General features: G+C 41.5%; 1 protein-coding gene across 6 annotated transcripts in view; it reads left to right on the top strand.

Moving 5' to 3' along the window:
- The window catches only part of TRERF1 (transcriptional regulating factor 1), a 76,597-nt gene that overhangs the window by 28,687 nt on the left and 32,266 nt on the right, over positions 1-15,644 (top strand). The gene's annotated exons all lie outside the window — the stretch shown is intronic.

The raw sequence follows: 15,644 nt of genomic DNA, 5'->3' as shown, positions 1-15,644 counted from the left end.
CCCCAGTGCAAAGTGTTTTTTACAGACTTGAATGCATGCTACATCTTAAAGAAATAAAGATCTGCATTTCTTCCTCTTCCAGATGCCAGACTTTACAAGGCCATTAATGACGGCAATACAAGATCATCTCTAGAATCTTCTCTCTGTTAAGAGCAAAATACAGATTGAAACTGTAATCCTGTAGTTATATGGGTTGCAGAAAGTAACACGTCTCTTACTTCTTTCAGTGAAGTGCTCACTAGCATATGAGCACATGTCTACAGGTAGATCCCTCCTGTGCTGCTGACAGATGCTGCTGTTAGGCATTTTCTGTGGTATTAGAAATTCCTTCAAAGTGTTCTGTCAAATGGTAGCCCAAAATGTAGGTGGTTCTTCCTTAAGTGAACCAACAAGCCAGGGAAGGAAGTAGCATTTGAGAGGGCATGCAAGTGTTCAACACAACCTTGTGAATTTGAAAAGATGAAAATTCTTTATCTGGCACAGATTGGAAAAGTGCTGTTAAACCAGGAAAAAAATTCTTTTGTTTCTGTTTTAAGAATTAAATTTAAAATGGCTGTAGGAATTTCCACGTATGATGTTACATTTTGAATAAAACTACAGCAAGTTGGACAAGTCTGTTGGATGAGGTCCTTTGTGAAGGGGAAACTGTAGGAGAAATAATGTCTTCGTGTGAACCCTTTGACGGAGCAAGCAGGTCTGCTGTTCATGACTGGATTGTTTTTTTCTGGCTGTTCACTGTGAGCTGGGGGGTAGAAGGGTGAGGGTGGTGTCACTGCAGCCTGGGCTGTTGGCATCTGAGGAGGGAGTGGTGCCATCTGTGAGGGGCTGCACCTCAGCCCTGTCACCAAAACGGTTGTGGTGACAAAGTTGAGCTGGTGGCTTGAACACGTGAGGTCAGTCCTTGGTGAACCTGCCCTGATTTCAGGGAGACATTTCAGCCATTCTGAGGAAGAATTCAGTTGCATTTTGCCTGCTTGTGTGCAGTAGTTTCTCCCACATCGGGATTTTGTGGGAGAAACCACAGGAGTTTCCTTATACTTCCCTTCACCTTCCTGTGTGCTGCTGCAGCTGCAAATAGTGCAAAAGGGGCTGCCTGGGCAGACCCCAGCTTGCGTCTTAAAACTGTTCTTCAGTCTGGTTGAAGTCAGTAAATGTGACCTTTCTGAGCAGAAAAGACACATTTCTATCTCTAGTGGTCACTTCTCATTTTGGGAGTGGAGAGAATGGGTTTGACTTTATAATTTTGTGGAATGTAGATTTAAATTATTATTAAAATGAGATCTTAGGAGAAAGTGTTTATGTATTTATGGGGGAAAAAAGGACTTTGTTAGATAGTTCTTTGAGGTAAATGTACTTGTCAGAGAATTTATTATTTGAGTCCTGTGGTCTTTCTGAATGCATTTGACATGATCATTATTCACATGTACCATTTGTTTCCTGTCTCATTATATAAGTTAGCAAACCACTCTAGGGTTGCCTTTACTTTTATTTGCATTAGAAATTGCACTATAAAAAATGTTCTCCTTGGGTTGTCTGCTGCTGAGCCAAGAGCTGTAAATAAAGTGGTTTCTAATTGAAATCTAGGAGAACCACAGAACCATTATAATTAATGTATACTCTGTTTTTTCTCTTTATTTTTTTAATATTACCACATAACGTTTTTTATAAAGTGAACCAAGCTTCTCTTCTTCCTAGTTACCCTTAACTTGAAATAGTCACTTCTTGCTGTTACTGTTTTCATACACTTTTCTGGATAAATGAATTCTTGAGGCTGGGGAGTTTTTTCTTTTGTTTTGTTTTTCTTTTTCTTTTTTTCTTTTTTTAATTACATAATTTGCTTATCAAGAAGAACAGTTTTGGACAGGAGTAAGGAAAAAATATTTTGTGAGCAAGCTTGGTGTGAGCATGTTGTGATCTATGGGCAGATACTACTGAGAAGTGGTTTTCTGCTTTTGACTGGGAGGGTGGGCACACATTGCCACTCATTTCCATTTTAATGGAATACTCCATCTGCTGTCAAGCCAAGTCTCTTTCTGAACATGAAAGTTTTATGCCAAATGCAACATCAAATCCAGATAAAAGTGGTGGGGTGTTTGCTTCAGCACTCTGTGAATGTTAAAATCCAGTATGTCTAAGAGGGTGGGCAAATCCAGATCATCTTGTGTATCTGGTTCTTTGCTTATTTTAAAATGGCATTTCATACATGTCATTTCAGTTGGTTTTTAATTTGAAACACATAGGCAGGTATTCTTTTGATCTGTAAATGGCTGCTTTGTTGGGGATTTTTTGGTTAACTAGTTTAGTATTATCTGCTTTTTTCGTAGAGTTCTCATCACAGATTACCTAATGTGTTGGATTCCTGTCTCTTGTGCTGCATGTTATTTTTACCCTTTTTGCAAAGGCTGGTGCTATGCCACCAAAGAGATATTTTTTTTCTCCCAATGTTAAGGAGATGCAGCAAGTCTGTCATCCATTAAGACAGAATTCAGAATCCATAATACTCATGCATTTTGCTCTAATCATCTGCAGTGTAATTTTTTTATTTTTCTATTCTGCATATTGATGGGGTAATTTTTTATTCAGATATGACAGCCATGAATCATTCGGTGAGTTACTTGATTCACATGGATGATGATTTTTTTTTTTAAAGCACCTGGTGGGGATGGTAAGAACTCTTTTCTTGCTCCTTCACCAGATTGACGAGTGGGAGCTGTGAGGGTCTTTGCTTACCTTGCTTATTAGAAACAAAGTAGGTGCTAACAGCCCTGTGAGCCTAGAGCTGGTTGTCTGTGGTGGTCCTTTAAGCATTGGGATGGAGTCAAAATCCTGAATTATGTTAGGATTTCCCATTTTAGCCAAAGTCTTTCCATTTAGGACCTTCCAAAAGACAGGAACTCCCTGGAAATTGTGACATTCTCAAGTCCAGGGCAACCTCCTTCTGATATTAACAGAAGCAATTTATCCATTTGAGGACATGGCTAAAATTGAAATGAACCTACTTGCCAAACTCTTGCCAAAGTTTCTATTTTTATTGAGGATAAGAGAGCCTATTGAAGCAGAGAAATAGAAGTGAGATCTGGAAGAAGTAGGTGATGGTGATTTAACATAAACAAAATTTTTCAGGTAACACAAACCAGAAACTTCTCAGTGGCTCAGTGTTCTATTATTGTGGGCATATAAAATACACTGTTCTTGTGCTTGTGTAAAAGGTCTATGCCTGGGACAGCAGACCAGTAAAGTCATGTCCACAGAGTTACACTACCATTTTTGTCTCAGGTTGAATGGACTGTGTAACCCCATAAAGATGTAAAAATAGTCATCAACCACAGACTGTAGAGTGAAACTGCATGTCTGTTACCGCTGAAGAAATTGTACAGACTGCACTTGATATTTGTGCTTTGAAAAGAATGGATGTCTGTGAGGACTGCCAAATCACCTCTTTCTCTCCAGACTCACCAGAAACCTTGAATTAGAGCGATCTAATGTCCATCCATCCCAGGATTTTATGTCTTAAGTAGTCCTGTGTTATCCAGAGAAAATTACTAGTTCTGTATGTTTTACCGTACGAAATATTTTTCAGTTCAGGACTTCATAGCTCACACTAGTGAATAAATCATCCAAATCTCATGTTCAGGCTTTCTTGACAAGAACAGGTGTATCCATTGGAAATAAGGACATAATAATTTATCAAATGGATCTCAGGACTATGCTGTGTACTTGTACTGTGGTTTGCTGATCAATGTAGAGGGACACGACCAGCTGCCTCAGCACTGTCTGTGCACAGAGTACCAGAGAGGTGTTTCTCTTCTTGTACAAGCACAGAAACATTTTCTCCATTCATCATCAGCTCTTGGTGTCTTGGTGGGGAAGGAGACCACTCCTGGCTTGTGGCTTCTACTGGTACACACCAGGGGCCAAAAGGGGAGGCTGGAGCTGGCTGTGGAAGTAAGGCACACCAGACCAGCACTCTGTTTTCCACAGGTATTTGTATTGTGCAAAACCACTGTAATTGTTTTTTGAGAAGAACACATTATCTGTGTGTCAGAAGGTCACTGGGGAGTGATGGCTCACACTTGCAGGGCTTCAGAAAGTGTCAGAAAAGTTTGATAATTCAAGGTCTCTGTGAAGGAAGATGACTATGCCGTCTTCCTTCTGGAAAAATGCCAGGAGGTCTCGAAGGAGCAGGGCATTGCAATTAGTCTATGGTCTATTAAGACCATTTTAGCCTTGCAGAACTCGGGGAGGATTCTCCAAGAGAGAACTTGGGATTTAATGAGATTGCAGCCGAAACTTCCAGTGTGCAGAGGAATGTCAGTCCACTCTTGAATCTGGACTTGGTGGCATGGCTTAACCTCAGCCAGCAACTAAGTACTACACAGCCACACTCTGGTGGGATGGGGAGGAGAATCAGAAAAGGTAAAAGCCATGGCTTAAGAACAGTTTAATAACTGTAATAAAGTAAAATAAAACAATAACTGTAAGGAAAGGGGAGATAACAAAGAGAGAAGGACAAGTGTTACACACCACAGCTGGTCCCCTACTTCCACATGCCCAGCCAGTCCCTGAGCAGCAGTCCTCCCCCCAGTGTGTATACTGAGCACGATGGTTCTGTGGTGTGGGATATCCCTTTGGCCAGTTCAGCTCAGCTGTCCTGGCTGTGCTCCCTGCCAGCTTCTTGTGCACCTCTGCACTGGCAAAATATGTAAAAACTTAAAAGTCCTTGACTAAGAGTGAGCACTACTTAGCAACAACTAAAATGTGAGGGATGATATTCCCTCTCATCCTAAATCCAAAACACAGCACTGTACCAACTACCAGAAAGAAAATTACCTCTGTCCCAGTGGAAATCAAGCCACTGGCTAAACTAATGTAGAAAAGGGAGAGGCATGCAGCATTTGACGTAGCTAGGCATTGCTGGAAAATATACTAGTAGGATAGCATGAGACTGCATAAACTGATCTGGGTCCTGCATTACCAGAGACATTAATGCAGGGAAAGATGAGGTAAAGAATGGCTTAAGATTTTTATGTGAAATGGTCTTCCTCCAAAGCAATGTCATGTAAATAAACTAAAATGAAAATCAAATCTATACCAGGAGCCTCAATATTTAAAAAATAAAAAAATTAAAAATTAGGCTTACTGAAGCTCTTAACCTTTTCAAAGATTGAGATTTTCATGCTGTTGTTACCTGGTACAGCATCTGATACAGACTTTTCTTATAGCCTGAATTTTCAGTCCAGAAATGCTAAGAACATGACAGAAACAGTACTCTTGATTATCTTTTGTCTTGTGCAGTTACTGCTTTTCCAGAAGGCTAGTCTTGAAATCTCTCAGAAGGACAATTGGATTTAAATTTATTTTTTTTATGTTTGACCGTTGCCTATTAAAAAAATAAAACATTGTTTTGTACAAGCCAAAATCATATTATTGTTGTTCTAGCCTGATTCTTGACATCTGAAGGAAAACAAATCTGTGCATTTGGTATTCAGAGGCAACTTTAAATCATGTGTGCAGTGCCTTCGTTATACGTTATTCATTCTTATTGTCTTTTAACTGAAGAACAGTAATAAGAATTCTCCATTGATGAAGATGAAGGAAGAAATGCAAGGTTGTTCATACATAGGAGAAAATATTTTAATAGTCTTCAAATAGGTCTCTTCAAATAGAGACCTGGGAGGTCTCTGTTTGAAATCTTTATCAGATGGAGCTGCTGTTGAACACCTACCTAACACTCCTGCAGGTTTGTGTTTTCCTCCTGTGGGTGCAGTCTTGGGGGAGGGCTGTTTGGAAGGCCCTGGTGCTACACAAGTTTTGCAGCCCACACCTAAGTTAAAGGCCATGAGGTTTGGCCAGGAGGAGTAATGTTGTTTCCTTAGCATGGGTGCAGGTGTGTGCCATTGGAGCTAAGCGCAGGCGAGCAAGGACAAGGCTCAGCATCTCTTCAGGACCTGCAGGCCACACAGTGGTAGCACCAGCCTTCCCCCTCACCATGTGCCACTGTGCTTTCAGAGTGGGCATGGGTGTCACCATGGCAGGGATTCTTGGGAGACTCGTGCCCCTGCTGTACCTTCCCTTGTGTCTGGCTGTGTTGAAGCTTTGGGGAGATCCCTAAGCTGCTTACTCTGAGTGAGAGATGCTGAAGCACTGCCCACTGAGGTCTGGCTGGTGTTGCCTGAGCTGCTTTTGCCTCTGATCTGATCAACACACTTCAGTGTCTCTCACCTTTCATCTCTGCTGAAGTTCTTTTTACCTCCTATCTTAGCTTTTTTAAAATCAACTCACAGTCCATCCTCACTCCCATTCTACAGCTCCTGCTTATGTTATCTGGTGTTTGCAGTGATGAGGGTTGTTAGAAATGCCATTTTTGGTTGCATTTTTCAGTCATGAAGTCCACAGTCAGAACTAAAAATGTCTGAGGTCCATGGCTTCTCCATTCTCTGGTTGTACTGCTTGTAGCTGCTGTTGCTTGGGCAGTTCCCAAGGGTGTTTCAGTGGGGAACATCCATGCTGCTCAGAGTTACAAATTACTCTACCAGTCAGATGTCTTGAGTAGATAATCCAGAGGTTAGAATCTGCTGTAAATGAAAAGTGAACAGAAGGGAAACCACGAGTGTGTCAGCATCACCATCTTCTTTCCAGAATCCTGTGATAAATCTGATAACACTGTTCTGAGAATTGCTTGCCTACTAATTATTGGAAAAGCATTACTTTTTTTTTTGTCTCTAATTAGCATTTCAGCTTGAGTCTAAGGCCTGATGATAAATGAGTCTGGTATGCCATAGGTTCAGTAAATGATGAAAAACTGAAGTTTGTGTTTGCTTACTTTCTTTCTCAATAAAACAAACAAAACTTGAGTTGATCTGTGAGGAGAAACGGTGTCAGACGTGATGTGGTCTAAAGGAGGAGGCTGGTTTTATTTCTCCATTTCCTCATGGGGTGGTTCACAGTGTGTGTAAACAATGCAATAAATAAATAGCCTAAGTCCAATCTTAGCTAAGATAACCATGAAAAATCTGTTTATGTGTTCCTAAATCAGAAGACAGACATGCATCTCCTACAAACTGATAGGAGAATTATAGAGTAAGTCTTTAAAAGCATGATCTGGAGCAGCCAAGATTTCCAGATAGCACACTCTGAAACTTAATATCTATGTAAAGCAATTGATAATAAATATTGATGAACAAGTCAATATTGTATGTCCATTGAGATAAGTCTTTTGGGGCAGAGAACAAACTGAAAAGCTCTGTGAAGTGGTACTGATGTTCTATCTGCTGTGCTGGCTTGTGGGGTTTGGGATGCAGAACTTGGTAAGTGGTCATCTGAACACCAGCACGTCTGAATGCAAGACTTCTGAAGGGGATTTGTGCTAATCATGTTATCTGGTTTGTTTAAAGATATGAGCTTACTCTGAAGGTGTTGGAGGTCTTTTGCAGGCTATTTGGAGAGATAATTCATAGAGGCTTCTCTAAATGACAGCAGATGGGAAATCACAGAATTTAGCTGTGGTCTGATGTCTCAAGGAGAGATAAACCAATGGGCAGACTGTAGAAGGTTATTCCAGAGAGGAAACCTCAATGGCTCAAGTAAACAGGACTTGAGAATATGTTCACTGCCACCTCCTAGCAACTAAAACTTACCATGTTCAGTTGGTGCAGCTCCACTTGCTTGGAGGACAATTATGCATAATTCATGCTAGATTCAGGTCACTGTGACCTCAGACAAAATTGCGACATGAAATGTTATCCTTTGGGTCCTCTTGTTGAGCCCCCCAGTTCCTTCACCTTCATGCAAAACACTGTGCCAGGGTGCCAGTGGGATCATAGGGAAGTGTGGTCAGAGCCTGTTGAATCATTGTCTGGGACAATAATTCAAGCTCTATCTGTGATAGACTTGAAAGTGGTATGAAAAGGTCAGGCATACATTGCTTTCAGTTGGAGGCGTGATGCTTGGTAATGTTACAGTAATCCTGAAAGATTTCTTGGTCAGTTGGCAAGACAGACACGTAGATGACAAGCAAGTTTATCATCATCTTCACAGTGTTTCCTACTTAAAATTCACAAGAGAAGATGCTCTAGTGATGTACTGTGCCTGCCACAGAGAAGATTCATTCCCCGGTGCTTGTTAGGCACTCAGTGAAAACTCCTTCCTCCTGTCCTGCTAAGAAACAAGATGGCAGTTTGGTCAGAAATAAAGCCTTAGCTGTTAAATTATTTAAATTACCCTTTTCTTACTTGCTCTTCTGTTCTTCTCACACCCTCCTTCTTCCCCCCAAGGTTGTTCATAAAATAAACAAAACCCCAAAACCAACTGAAACAAATAAACCCCCACTTGCCAAATAATTATGTTTAGCCTTCCTAGGAAGGGAGGCGTTACTCTGATCTGTGGGGGTTTGTTTATATTTCCCTCAAATAAGCATTAAGCAGGATGAACTTGCTTCTTGTTGCCACTTCTGTATCAATAAAGCACCTCTTTAAGGCTTTCTGGGTGCTTTGTCACAAGTTGGCAAACCGGAGAGAGTGCTGTGCAGATGGACCTGCATTTAGTGTGGGCAGTACCTTGAACTGACCTTACGGGGCTGGGAACACACCTGCTCCAAAACTGAGGTCGTCTTTGAAGAGGAATTGTAGAAGCCAGTACTCCAAGCCTCAGAGGCTGCTTGTCTCTACCTGGAGGGTAAATGGGTGAAATAGTTGTAGCTTAGTCAAGAGACCTTTCTGGGAATATCGTTGTTATCTTTGCAAGTAATAAATGCGAACTCTGAATTTGTTACAAGAAAAGTATCCATAAATTGTGCCTAGCCCTTCTTCCTTGCTTGCCTGCTGAAGGCACTGAGGTATTAAAAAGCATTGCTCTTTCTCCTCTCCTGCGCTACTTATGTGGAATACTCAGAAAGGAAACTGAGGATTGACAAATAATACCCACCCTACAGAAAAGTCAGTGTTAGAGAGAAGATTACTACAGGGATGGCTAAGAGCTTTTAATATAATGAAGAAGAAAATAGTCAGTGGAGCTAATACTTGTGGGGAATAAATTCTTCATAGAAAGTTGAGAAATGTTCTTCTGAAAATGGTAAAAGTAATTGTAAAAGCTGAATGGCATGGCATTTAATTAGGTAAGGAACGAAAGAGGCTAAAAAAAAAAAATAATAACCTGGTATATCAGAAAGCAATTTAAAGTATAAGCTAGGGAAAATGGAATATTTCTGTCACAATAAGATGAATTCCACCACTGCCTGCATTGATTTCATGTCTCAAGTTTTGTTCCAAACAGATCTGTAACTGGAGGGGAATGGGGGTGTGGGAAAGGCATATTTTTGTTCCCTCGGCCTCCCAAGCCAACCCATTCCCCTGCTCAGCAAGAATGGTGAGAAAGATATGGATAAAAATACAAACAGGACTTAAGAATTTAATTAGCTCTGATGGTCATCCAATCTCCAGTTGTCTGGTAATTGTCTCTTTCAAAGGGATCATTTGAAGCAGAGCTTCATATGCTTTGTGAATGCCAGTAAACTAAGCTTGTTAGTGTGGAGTGCAAAGGCCAAAGCTGAATTCTTGTGGGTATTCACAGCCTTTAATAAATAGCGCGGCAGTGCCGAGGAGGAATCATTCCTTACTCCCACTCGCCCTTAAGATGTTTCCCTTCAATTCAGAAATTAATATTCAGTTGAAAAGTTATTATACATTTTGTGTCTTTCAAAATATTCTTGGCAGTGCATAGGAGTCAGTCTGCAGAGGGGTGGGATGGGTTGGGGTTTTTTTTTCCCCACCCACCTTCTGCAGGGAATATCTGGAGCCAAGAAGTAGCTGGTAGACTTATAGGTTTGTCTGCTTATTTGTTTCATGTTGGGGTTTTTTTGCTCTGATAGTTCTGCTTCCTGAGCTGTGGAGCTCCTGCTCCATCTTCTTAGAAGAGGGTTGGCATGTTAGTGTGACACAATCATCAGGTTACCAGGCTGTTGACAAGATCTTGCTGTGACATGTTCCCAACTCTGCCAAACTGGAACAATTAGGGCTAAAGCTCATTATGAGGAGTGCCCACTTAGAATTTTTTTTTGGAGTGATTGGGAAATTTCTTTTAGGAGAGTGTCTGGTTTGAAGTAATTTTGCAAAGGGAAATAATAGTTTGAGGTTTTTTCAAGGAAACAGAGTTGTTTATTGATATAAATTTTGGAAATGATTTTGTTTGAAGTGTTTAAGTCACCTCATAGTTTTAAGTAAGAAACTGAAATTTTGCAGGAGTGTGGGCTTGAGGTATTAAGAACAACGAAAAGAAGGGCTGGCTGAAATGTGTTTCAGAACTTCTTGTACTGAACGATTGGATGATAAAATGCTGGAGGAAATTGCTTGTAGATAAACGAAAGCAACGCATGGAGGAGGAGGAGGGCAGTCACAATATGGTTCTTGCCTGATGAATGCTTCACCAGGTGTTAACTGCTCTGGAAGAGACTCAGTGGTTTTCCTGTAAAAATGGCAGTGAAATGATTGATGAAAACAGGTGACAGTACTTGTTAGTGAAGGAACAGAAAACAAAATAGAAAGCATGAAAGTTCTGTTGTGTAAATATGTGGTGCTCCCCTGTATTCAATACCGTATGAAGCTCCAGTCCTCCTTGTCTCCCATTTCATCTCTCCCAGTTCACAAGTGTAAAAAAAGAAGAAAAATCCTAAGTATGGGGTCACAAAAAGCCACCAGAAGTCCTTGGTCTGGAAGGAGACCTCCAAAAATGACAAATGTCACAAAGAGATGGGGAGTGAGCGTCTGCTGTCCTTCCAAGGAGACGAGCATAGGAGAGCTGTGAAGGGGAATGTTGGGCTCTACTGCAGCTCTGGGGCTCTTGTACTGCCAGCTGGGTTGCTCTCCAAATTCAGTAAGGAGAGTACAAGAGGTGGCTATGTGATATGAGGTGTAGCAGGATTTTCTTCTGGGTGGGCCAAGCTGAGCCCTGCTCGAGGGAGCTGGGTTTGCGTTCCGGTCAGTGCCAGAGAGCAGGCGCTTGGTGCGGCTGCCGAGGCAGGCACCTCCCAGGTCATGCCGTGGTGTAACTGGTGCTCTTCTCTTGTGTGAGCACCCATTTGCTTTGTGTGACAGGGATGAAGCTAACCAGCAGCTCAAGTCAAAGACAATTTAAACATAATCTCACATTGTACTGTATGTGTTACCCAAAGCCTTGGACCCTACATGTGAAAAACTAATAAATTTTGGAATTTGTAATCTATCTGTGGAATAGCATCTCACCTGTAAGATGCTCTGTTTGTCTAAGCCATTTTCTCTGAAAATAAATGTCATGCAGTATTCCTGAAGCATTTCAAAGATGCAGAAATGAGCACAGAAGAATAATTATGCATGCACAGAGAATCCTGTCCTTAGAAGAGAATTTGAATTCCTGGAGTTTTTCTTGGAAGGTGCAAGAAGCTGAACATGGACCAGGGAAAGGGAACAAATTCATGAGGCTGATGATTAAGAGAGGACCTCCAGCATCTGAGGAGAGGCTCTGCTCAGATATAGTTGTGTTAGCTGAAGTAATGGTATGTGATAGATGAGGATCATTCTGGTACTGGTAACTATTTTGTTGCTGATATAGCCACTTGATATTACAATCTTTGTTGGTACAGCTTGTTTAATACACATACTCTGTTGTTGTTCTTATGTTTCTTATCTTACGATGGCTAACTTTTCCCTTTCCTGCTCCAAAACTAATGAAACTCTGTTCTATCATAACCAAGCAATTTAGATAAGAAGATGCTCTTTGATACTATGATCCCCCCCCGCCCCCCCTGCCCCCCCCCTCTTTGGTATATTCTCACAATCATGTTTTGGATGCTCTGGTGATCTGCAGGAAGTCTGAGTTCCAGTTGTAACACCTTGGTTAAGTTCTTAATGTCAAATGATACAGACGTTAATGCCATTTAAGTAAATCATACAATCACAGAATCCGAGAATGGTTTGGGTTGGAAGGGACCTCGAAGATCATCCAGTTCCAGCCTGTCTGCCATGGTGTCTTGGGGTGACTTTATGATACAGCATCCCCTATTGTGTGCTCTATGCCCAGACACGAGTGCTGTACCTCTGAGCTCGAGGGGGGAGTTCCTCGGTGCGCAGTTGGTGTGCAGTGCTCACAGACTCCCCCGTGTTCCCTCTGCTGTGCTGTCCAGCATGCAGAGAGGGAGTCCAGCTTTGCTTTTTAGCAGGACACTTCCCACTAAACCAAGTTGCTCAGAGCTCCATCCAGCCTGGCTTTAAACACTTTCAGGGGTGGGGAAGTCACAAATTACTGGGGCAACCTGTTCCGGTGCCTCACTATCCTCACAGGAAAGGATTTCTTCCCAATATCTAATCTAAAACTACTCACTTTCAGTTGGAAACCATTCCTCCTGTCCTATCACTAAATTTGCTTTGTGAAGACTCCTGCAGGACTAATTCAGCTTTCGTCTATAAATCTTCCTCTCATGTGTTTCAATAGCATGCAAGCATGCAGAAACTTTGATTTTTCTTTAGCGTAACATGACTGGAAAAAATCCCAAATCTGTCTTTGGTGTGATAGAGTTCTACTGCTATCCTCCATTTTGTTCCTGGGTAAATACCTACTTTAACTTGCAGTGTGAAGCTTTGCTGATCAATATGTTACAAGCATAGCAAAGTTCAAGAAATTACCTTCATTTCTATCTTGAGATGAGAAATTGATTCAGCTGCATTCTCTTTCTGCTAATTCATCCGTGCTTTACATTCCCATAAAAGGTATTACGTGCTCCTTATTTTCCAGCAGCGTCATCAGTCCTAATGAAGGGAGAAGACTGAAAATTTATACTGTGTATATGGGATAGCTGATCTCTGACTTAGCTCTTAATTTGTAAATTTTGCTGTAAGCTCCACTTCTCAGCTTCTCCTTACTGTGCTTTGTTTGTGTGCAAAATCTAAGGGCTGGGATGAAAGCAAAACTGAAGAATATGGCAAAGGAATATAAAGTTAGATTGCTTTCTAATCTAAACCTCAAAAAATGAGATGGTGATTAAAATTCAGTTGAAAGAATTAAAATGTCATGTGTAAATTTGATGTACATCTGCAGTGATTGTTCCTGCATTAATTATGTTGGGACTGTTTTCAGTATTTATCAGCCATCAGTGCTCTGGCTCTGGCTCTAAACGGCCCAGAGTTTTACTTTTTAACTGTGTTATTACGTATGAGACCTTTGTACGTCTCTGGTAGTTTCTGTAGCCCCACATAGGGGTGGTATTGTAGTTCTAATGATAAAAGTGATATAGTGGGAAAAGCAGCCAGAGCAAATATGAAAAACAGGAAAGGGCTTTCCTGGGTATTTCAGTTGTTGTTTTCCCTAGTGTCCATCAGCCTGGCCTCTGTAGGAAACTACCAGGAATGGTTTGTCTGCACAATATTTTGGCATTTGTGCTTAATAGTAGCATCATTTGTTCAGAACAGACAAATAAATGACCAAGAAAGCAAAACTATATATTGTGACTTTGGTCATGGTTCATAATTTAGCAGGTTTTTTTAAAGTTAAATTTAAACATATTGGCAGGTTCTAAATACCTGCGTTAAACTGAGGCAAAAAATCCTGCCATTTTCCCTCTTGGCTCCACTGATGTCAGTCTCAGGTTTTCTCCGTGTGTTTGGGTATTTTTTCTTACAATCAAATAGTAATCAATTTTTAGTCAACTATATGACTCTTATAAACCTAGAGGTGTTTAAATAGCAGCATGAAAACCAAGCTATATGAAGCATTAAGAAGATGCGAGTCTATTAAAACCTTATTTCAATGAAGACTCTTGGATTCACTTAGAAAAGTTGTGAGCAGACAGGATGCAAGTGGGTGATGAATGGTTTGTGTTCGGGGACGTGTAGCTTTTAGGGTCATGTTTGTTGCAAGACATGGGTGCACACAGGTTTCAGTTACTGGGGCTCAACCTGATAATGTAATCAAAAACTCACTAAGATCTAAGAAAAATCCATGTGATGCTACCAGCATTTACCATCAGCTGAGGTGTTCTGTTAAAGAAAGATGTTTTAGGCAGGTCAGGCTTGGTAAGGGCTCCGCTGTCTCTCATGGTGCATCCTTTGGTAGGTTGATGTCTGGATTGAGCTCTGCTGTTTCCTGTGGGCCTGGGGGGAAGATGAAGGGGGAAGCAAAGACTGGTGCAGGACAAGGGAGTTGTTTGGGTTCTTCTCCCCCACCTTGCAGGATAACTAAGGGAGGGCACTTGTTCTGTGCAAGGATCTGCTGGACTTGGGCGGTGGCTTCTTGCTGTATGTGGCACCATCACAGTGCTTGGGACCCTCTATCAGAGATTCTAAAAGAATAATTTTAACAAGTGAATGTAGCGTGACAGTGAGAGGAAGTAAATGTTGGTTGCTGTCACTGAGGTTATCTGTGATCATTTCTACATTTTCTTCTTAAGCCTGGATTGACTTTCCAAAACCTGGCAGTGCTCAATGCAGATGAAGCGTTTTCCACTGGTATCAGTGAGCTATGAATTGCACCTCAAGTTTCACAGAATCATAGAATATTATTTCAGGCCTGTTTCACAGAACCATAGAATACCAGGTTGGAAGGTACCTCAAGAATCACCTGTTCCAGTCTGGAAGACCTTGCATGTTCTTGTTTTAATCCATAAGGTTCTTGTTAGCCCACCCTTCCAGCCTATTCAGGTCTTCCTGCAGTGTGACTCTCCCTTCTGAAGTGTCTGCTGCCCCGTTCAGTTTGGTGTCACTGGCAAACTTTATCAGGGTACATTTGATTCTGTCTTCCAGACCACTTATGAACGTATTAAAAAGCACTGGGTTCAGTGTTGGGGGACTGCATTTGTGTCACTTTGCCCTTGATAAATCCATGCTGGCTTTTCCCAGTCACATGCTTCCTGTGATTTGTGATAACCCCCTGCAGGATTTGTACTGTAACTTTCCCCAGGGACTGAAGTATGGCTGATGGGCCTGTAATTTCTTGGGTCCCTCTTTAAGCTATTCTTGTAGATGGGGTGGCATTAGCTGCCTTTCAGTCTTTTGGGATGTCCCCCCATCCCCATGACTTCTCAAAGATCACATTGAGTGGCCTCACAGTGATTTCAGCTAACCTTCTTAACACTGTCAGGTGCTGAAGGCCTTCCCTCAAAGCCATCCAGGCAGAAGCATTGACAAAAACAAATACGTTGTTTTCATTTAGGTAATTTGATCTAACAAGATGCCTTGTCTAGATACCTCTTCTCCCCTGGGTGACAGCCTGATTGTATCTCCCACATCTTTGACTTTCATTAATCCCTCCCTTCCTGGTTGCTGTACCTGCACTTGTTTGTGTGATACCTGTCATGTAGGTTGCAAGCTCTGGGCCAGCAAATCTCTCTTCAGGGAGAGCATTCACCCTGCCTTCTGGGTTCTGTCAAAGCTGCATGAGGTGCTGTGAAATCTTTATGGTCTCTGCAATAGTGGCAAAATGTTGTTTTATTTATTGCATCATAACCCACTCCTCATTTTGCAGTAGGCACCAAGCTGAGGAAGAAGTAAAGATTCAGTTACTTCTGTTTCAGTCTGTAATTTGAAGGTCTGTGGATGTATCAATCCCAGAGATTTGACAACGAAGCAATCTCTCACAGTCAATGAGGGAAAGGGGTTCTTGGTTGTTCTTAAAAGGAGTTGGAG

Source organism: Parus major, chromosome 3, assembly GCF_001522545.3.
Source record: "Parus major isolate Abel chromosome 3, Parus_major1.1, whole genome shotgun sequence".
Taxonomy (NCBI): domain Eukaryota; kingdom Metazoa; phylum Chordata; class Aves; order Passeriformes; family Paridae; genus Parus; species Parus major.
The sequence above is the reverse complement of the archived record's forward strand: the minus strand, read 5'-3'. Positions and strand labels throughout refer to the sequence as shown.